The sequence below is a fragment of the Phyllostomus discolor genome, chromosome 13 (genome assembly GCF_004126475.2).
Source record: "Phyllostomus discolor isolate MPI-MPIP mPhyDis1 chromosome 13, mPhyDis1.pri.v3, whole genome shotgun sequence".
Taxonomy (NCBI): domain Eukaryota; kingdom Metazoa; phylum Chordata; class Mammalia; order Chiroptera; family Phyllostomidae; genus Phyllostomus; species Phyllostomus discolor.
Window position 1 is genome coordinate 4,412,490 of NC_040915.2, and position 8,087 is coordinate 4,420,576.

Here is an 8,087-nt window from a genome sequence, read left to right on the forward strand (position 1 = left end):
GCTGACATATACTAAAAGATATACAATAGCAATGTAAAATTTTATTGAAATAAAGAATACCATTTTCTACTTTTTGTACAATATGCAATTGTGTAGGGACAAAGAAGATTTGGATTAGATATCAGATTTAATAACACAGATATATTTTAAGCTCCCAAACTGCTCATGGTAAATTTCCAAATGCAGTAAGTTTCAGGATTCTGAAATACTTGACTTTACTATGTATAACGCTTACACACTCTCCTCTAATTTCATGCTATTTGATATTTTTATATACACATATATGTATATAAATATACACACATACCAATCCCAGGAAAGACTATGTTAAGATATAAGGAAACTATATTGATCTAAGGTACTTACAGTCTACTTCAAATATAAACATATCATTAGACACGCATAAAATCTTTAAAACACATTATATAACTTTTTTTCCACAGTAATTCTTAATTGTTTATTTAACAAGAGAAACTTTTTCTTAGCTCAAATATTCATGCTTCATACATAGCTCAGGAGGAACACAGGTCAGTGACAGCCTTCCATGGAATTCACCCCAGAGAAATTCTTTACATTCCAAGATCACTTTGCACTCTGAAAGATGCCGGCCTTCCTCATCTCCTCAAAATCTTTCTTGGAATCATAATTCCTGTAGAAATCTGCATATGCCTTCTTTCTTCTTTCAGCCACACCAAACTTGTAGGAAGCCGCACCCCCAGGGATACAAGGATGGCTCCCACAAGGTGAAATCGCAGACTCTTGGCCAGGAGGCCGCGCATCTGAGGTTTTGTCAAAGCACTGGAAGACATGATCGTTGTATTCTCCTCAACACCAACGTCCTTCCATTATATGCCTTTTTAAATCTCATTTTTGAAGACTTAGTATGGGGATAAATTGACAATACCAAGTTATGTGACAAGAACAAGGTACAATTGCATATATTGAATATTTTTAAAATATAAGATTATAAAATATAGAGAGATTGGAAGGAAATGTACCAAGCCATTAATGGTGGTTACATGTGTGGTTTTTATTTTTATTTCCTTATCATTTCAGCAGTTTACCTATAGTCTACACTTCTGCGTTTCAGAGACATTCAAAAAACAAGGTATGCAATCACTCACCACATTATAATAACTTTTGTTAATGGTGGGCATATCGAATCCTTTGGGAGGGCTCTTCAATGTTCCAGATTTGGGAGACACAGGCCTTTCTGAAACAAAAATGGCAAGTTGTCTTACTGATCAAAACTAGAGGCAACCTAATGCACCAGCCCTCCACAGGGCCCACTAGGACAGGTCCAGCAACCCCAACGGAAATACACCCTGAAGGAGAAGCTGAACAGAAGGCCGGCGTGCTGCTGGCCGGTATCCTAGTGCCCGCATCTCCTTCTGGTTCTCAACTATGTGAGCTCTGGCTGAAAATCTCTGAAAGATTATGCTCTGTCACTGTCAGCAAAGAACACTCCATTGTAAGCTACACATACAGCTTAGGAATGTAGTAAAGGCAAAGCATTACTCAAACAGAATTAGAGAAACTGTTGGAAGATATGTGACAAAATTTAAACATCAAGACCCAAGGCGTGCACCATATTTCAGGAATCGTGATCACTCAGAATGCAGAAGTCTCTCTAAACAATATGGCCTGGCTCAAGGCGATGGAGAGAGGAAAAGGAAGGCCACCCCAAACAGGGGCAAACCCAGAAAAAATCACACTGCCTTAAGAACTTCCACACAAGGGACCACGATGAAAGTAGTCACGAGCCCTGCAAGGACTCACATGGTTTTGTAGTGCCTGGTTTTCCTTCAGCATCCATTCCAGAGACGTTAAGCATCATTGGTCATTGAGAAGTGCTTGCTAGCCTGGTTCTCAGTGTGTGTGTGTGTGTGTGTGTGTGTGTGTGTGATTAGTTCTATTGGGAGAGGTGTATCTGTCTCCCAGTACTTCTATGTGTGGTTTTGTATATCATCGGTTCTATGGGATGGGTGTATCTGTCTGTCAGTGGTTCTGTGCATTGGGCATGTCTGAAAGCTAAAAAGTGATACAATTTACTATTACTGGAGTTGGGGGGTGAGGAAATGGTGAGAATGGAATTTAGTGCTCCCTTTCCAGGGAAGAAACAGCCCTTCCCTTTCTTGCAATAAACTGTAAGAATGTCAAAACGATATAATTGAAACATAGATGTGCTGAAAGAAAAAGGGTGGGATGTCCCTAGGTACCAGAAGTACAGGGGATGAAATATATGGACAATGACAGGGAGGAGCCTGTGGGGGTGAGGGGGTGGCTCCAGGGGCTGGGTACAACCAACGCAGGATTAAGACACATCCCTGAGGCCACCGGGACAGAGTCAACTGGGGTGGATCTGTTGCTGGCCCATACGAATGAGGAAAAGAAGCCTAGAAGGTTCTGTCCAAGCTTCTTCTCTGTGGGTCCAGAGAAAGAGCAAGGATGTAGGCTGGCAACTGAGGGATTGGGTATACATCCACTGAGAGACCCAAACCCAGAGCCGAGCCTGGCCTGGCCGAGGTGCGCAGCCCCAATCCACCCCATGGAAGTGACTACAACCCAGGGGGAAAGTAACTGAAAGTGAGCCAGGAGCTGAGCAAGAGGCATTGGTCCCTCTCTGACCCCTCCCCGACAGACAGCATCACAAAGTAGAGTCGGGGGTTGCCCCGCCTAGTAAACACCTAAGACTCTGACCCTTACAACATAACAGGTACAGTGAGATAAAGAAATATGGCCTGAATGAAAAAACAGATCAAAACTCCATAAATACAACTAAGCAATGAAGAGATATCCACCTATCAGATGCAGAGTCCAAACACTGGTAATCAGGATGCTTACAGAAATGATTGGGTATGGTCACAAAATAGAGGAAAAACTGAAGGCTATGCAAAGTGAAATCAAGGAAAATATACAGGGAACCAAAGTAAAGGGAAGGAAATGGGGATTCACATCAATGACTTGGAACCAAAGAAAGAAATAACCATTCAACTACAATATAATGAAGAAACGAGAATTCAGAAAAATGAGGAGAGGCTTAGGAACCCCTGGGACAATTTTAAATGTTCCAACATATAAGTCATAGGGGTGCCAGAAGGAAAAGAGGAGGAGGAAGAAATTGAAAACTTATTTTGAAAAAAAATGAAGGAGCACTTCCCCAATCTGGCAAGGAAAGAGAGTTTCAGGAAGGTCAGGAAGCTCAGAGAGTTCCAAAGAAATTGGACCCAAGGAAGCATACACCAAGGAACATGATAATTACATCACCCAAGATTAAAGATAAGGAGAGAATCTTAACAGCCACAAGAGAAAGGGAGGCAGTTACCTACAAATGAGATCCTATAAGACTATCAGCTGATTTCTCAAAAGAAACCTTACAGGCAAGAAGGGGCTGGAAAGATAATTCAAAGCCATGAAAGGCAATGACCTACATCCCAGATTACTCTATCCAGCAAAGCTACCATTTAGAATGGGAGGGCAGATAACATCCCTCTCAGATAAGGTCAAGTTAAAGGAGTTCATCATCACCGAGCCCTTATTATATGAGATGTTAAAGGAACATATCTAAGAAAAAGATGATCAAATCTATGAACAGTAAAATGACAACAAACTCAAAATTGTCAATAACTAAATCTAAAAACAATACCCACAAAATAAGCAAACAAGTAGAAGAGGAACAGAATCACAGAAATGGAGATCACATGGAGGGTTATCAGCAGGGAGGGAGGAGGATGAGGAAAAAGGTTCAGGGAAAAAGAAGCATAAATGGTAGGTACAAAACAGACTTAGGGAGGTTAAGAATAACATAGGAAATGGAGAAGCCAAAGAACTTGTACGTACAACCCATGGACATGAACTAAGGAGGAAGAATACTGGTGGGAGGCGGCATACAGGGCAGAGGAGAGTAGAGAATAGAAAAAAATGGGACAACTGTAATCACATAATCAATAAAACACATTTTTAAAAAGAGGCATAACAAGGATTATATGAACTTTTTATAAAGGCAGGGAAAACAAACAAATTTTGTGTCAATAACTTTAAAAGATATCAACTAAACTCAAACTACTCATTTGGATTGTTGTTAATTACTGCAACCACTTAGTGTGCTCAGAAGTGAGTTGTTTCTTCATCTATGATCATGACAACTTCTAGGATGCTGGAGAAAAGGTAGAGATAACAGGCTTCACAAGCTTGAGACACTCAAAACTGCCCATTTTTTTCTTTTCTTTCTGAGTTTTACTAAGAGGGGAGTGAGATCTTTTCTTGTCTTTAAGCCATCAATTTGAATCCTTTCTGAGTAGAATTCTTATGATGTAACAACATGAAAACTTGCACATAAGATATCTTATCCCATGTAGTACCTTTTGCAAAATAATCTGAGACTGAGACTGAGCCATTCCTTTCAAAGCAGACCAAAAAAATTCTAAAGCAAAGGCAAAGTTCAAACATACGAATATTCTCAAACTAAATCCTCCATAAGGAGGGACTGGCACTAGCACCAAATTCCCAAAAGATAAGAAATCAAGAAAAAAAAAACTGTGACCAAAGTTTCATTTGATATATGAGAGAAACAGATGAGAGTTCTCAGACATAGAGTTCTTCCTGCGGAGGAAGAGAGAAGCAAAACTAGTAGATATTAAGAAGCTGTATGCAACAAGAAAAGCAAACAATACCCAAACCCAAACCAAAAGAGCACTCCAACCAAATACCACCTGGAGAACTGGGATTTTGTCTTGTCACTGAGCCATGCCTACTATTGAGCAATGCCCACTGATTTCTACAGAATTCCAATGGTTCCAAGAACCCAAGAGGTGGGGCAGGGGCTCCTGGCTGTGCACACCAGGGACGTACCGAGCCTGGGCTCATCAGCCCACCAGCCATCTGTTTACTTTCACCAACAACGTGTTTAAAGGTGGCTGATGACTTGAAAAGGAGAGCAGGAAGAATCCCCAAGATAAAAACTCTTGGCAGCTGCTGGAAGATTCCTGCAATCCCTGCCATGGGGTCAGCCTGCCACAAGCATCTGGGACTCCAGCCTTGGCCTTCTAGGCCTTAGTGGAATCCACATTGTCCCATCTGGGTTGCAGAAAAACTATATCTAAATCCAGATCCAGCTGCCTGCTGCTACAAAACCCAATACTTGACAGGCAGATGCTGATGTAAAGGAAAGTGGTTTGTTTTCAGGTGCTGACCACCAGGAAGATGAGGGATTCATGTCTCAAAGCCCAACTCTTGGAAAATGGGGAACCCATCTCCACATCTCAGTGGAGGCAGTTTTCTATAAGGAGGGGGAGGGGAACAGAACAAAGAGATCAAGGGAGAGTGTTGCCAAGTTCTCTATTTGCAGACAAGCACAGTCCATTCTGATAAGGCAAGTGATGGTCCAGTGTGCATCATCCTGATTTAGTCATCCGGACTCCATGCCATCCCAGCTTCACAGCATCCTGGCTCCATGGTTGAAGGTTAGCAAAGCTACTGGAGCTGGGATACCTGAGGGTCAGAGTCTGTATCTTTTGAAGTGAGTTCCTAGGATTCTTATACAAATATGCTGTTTATCAACAAGCTATGTATTAGAGTCGGCAGTTACAGAAACAATGTCAAAAGAATCATGAGGTGGGTCACAATCCCCCATTATAATTTTCCACTGTTACATTGAGAGGAGTGAAGAGGTGGAAGTGAGACTTTATTTACCCTACAATTTAAGAATTCTTCTAGGCAAAGGCCGTACTATTCCCCCAAATGGAACAGATTTGTTTCTGTAGAATATAGAGCAGAACAGCAAAACCGAAGCTGCCTCCTACTTCATTTTGCCTCTCTCTCTAAAATGGTTCTGAAAGTCAATGTACCAAATGTCTATTTACATCTAAAGTCTTCATAATGTCAAATAGTTGCAAAATATTAATTTCTTACATCCCAATGACATTGAAAAGCTAAACTGAAGTTACACAAGTTAATAAAAGACTAAAGATGTCAAAAACATTTGTATTAATAGTACAATGTTGAACACTAGCTATATAATCCTTTGCTACCAAACAGCACCATGCGTGTGCACACACACACACACACACACACACAAAGAAAACAAGTAACACAGAGGAAAATATATAGTAAATAAAATCTACTAGAAAGGGTAAATATAGCCTAAAAGATATGGGAGAATTTAACATCTAAACACTAACAGGAGAAAAAAGAATGTTTATATGAATTTGTACCATATCCACTGATATTAATCATGATAGTGAGGGATCATAGCACTGACTACAAAAAGATCGACAATCCACAGTGACAGTCAAAACAAACAATTTAATGATATGGAAGGAAAGGGAATGTCCTCCACGGCACAATGCCAACAAATGCGGGTACACCAGAGTGATGCAATTAGGAAATTTCAAACACACACACACACACACACACACACACACACACAGCTGTGGTAACACACATCGGGTATCATCAGGGATGCTGCAATTTTCAGAGGAAGATCGTTAGAGAGGCGGATACTCAGACGTTCTCAGAGCACTGCTTGTTGAAAGAAGATGTGTCTCACAGTAAACAAATGTGGCAGGACCCTGCATAGTCCCCTTCATAAAAAGGAACCAATGCCAGTATCCCAGCAATGGTGCCAGGAAAGCCAGACACCCTTGGCCTCCACATGGGCTGCACTAGGGGGCACACAGCATGCACTAGGCAGTGTTCCTGGCCAAAGGGCTGGCCTGAATTTCATCCTGAGGAAATGATCAGGCAACTTCAGAATGCAGACTGCTGAGCCCGACCACTGACCTGTCCTACACAACGAGTCAGCATCACTAGCAAGAAAGATAGCCACAAAACAGTGAGGAGATGTTTTTGTTTCCAAAGGACTAAAGAAATATGGTGACACAATCTTCTTGGTCCTTTGGAACCTAAACTCTCCTCCTTTTGCCATCTTATTTGTGGTGACATTGAATGTTTGAAGGAGAGACCAGTTGTCCTTTTCAATGGCCTCAGTTCTGCAGTTGTCACACAATTACCTCAAGGTTAAGACCCATGAGACCAAGTGAGACCCATGAGACCAGAAAAACCTCCCTAAGCTACATCCAGCCTGTGATGCAGAGGGACCCTGCTTCCCCACTCTGCCCCTAAGATCCTGGGGGTATCCCAGGGCAATGTTGCCTTGGACCCTTGGCCAGAGCCCTATGCCTTTCCTCAGCAACCACTCCATTCCCGAATCCCCTCATCGCTAGCAAAGGGGTGGTCTTCTCACACCTTTCAGGGAGGGAGGGAGGTGTTTAGCATCCATCCCTGCTTTACATTCGGAAACAGACTGCAGTCAGAAGGAGGAGACCCTTGGTGGAGAAACATGCCCTCTTTAACTCTGTGTTGCAGTCTGCGGAAGAGGAGGGGCAGACAATGGGAGAGCCAGCGGGGACCTTAGAGTGTGTACAAATCATCACCAAGACTCTGGGGGGAAAAGTTTCAATCTACTAAAAAGACTTCATAGCAAAGGAAATGAAAGTGAAGACACCAAGATAAAGTAATACTCCGTTCAATGAGGGTTTCCCCAGGAACTAGTACTTTCCTCCTGGGAGACGGCATGCCCCTTGGGGATGTGACCTTCTCACCCCATCTGCATCTCCACAGGACTCCAGGGGCCAGCCCCTCCATTCAGCATGAATGTCCCCCACCTTGCTCCTCACCCAGATGGGGGCGCTCATTATGGGGGTGGGGGTACAAAAAGAGAGTTCTAGAAGGGACCCTGCCTTTCACGCACAGCTCATCCCCCCGAGCGCGGAGCCAGGGCTGCGTCTGTACCTTACACACTCCTGTGTCCAACACTGGACCTTCTGTTTCTGATTCAGAATTGGGCAAGTGTCCTGTCGTGTCCTCAGCCTTCCCCGCAGTTCTCCTGGGTTCGTCCTGCTCCACGGTGTGAGCCACCGTGTGCTCTCCTAGCTCCAGACTGGACAGGAGACGCAGGCAGGCCAATGAGAGCCGCTGGGCTGGGGCACCTCCCCGTCCCCTGACTAATGCACGGATCCTGTGACCCACCCGCCGTTCTTCTAATGCCGTCTCCGTGAATGACGACCTGTTCACATATATGTGACTGC

General features: G+C 43.1%; 1 pseudogene; it reads right to left on the reverse strand.

Annotated features, from left to right (window-relative positions):
* Positions 1 to 436: 436 nt before the first annotated feature.
* LOC114509836 lies at positions 437 to 853 on the reverse strand (annotated as a pseudogene).
* Between the last annotated feature and the right edge of the window lie 7,234 nt (positions 854 to 8,087).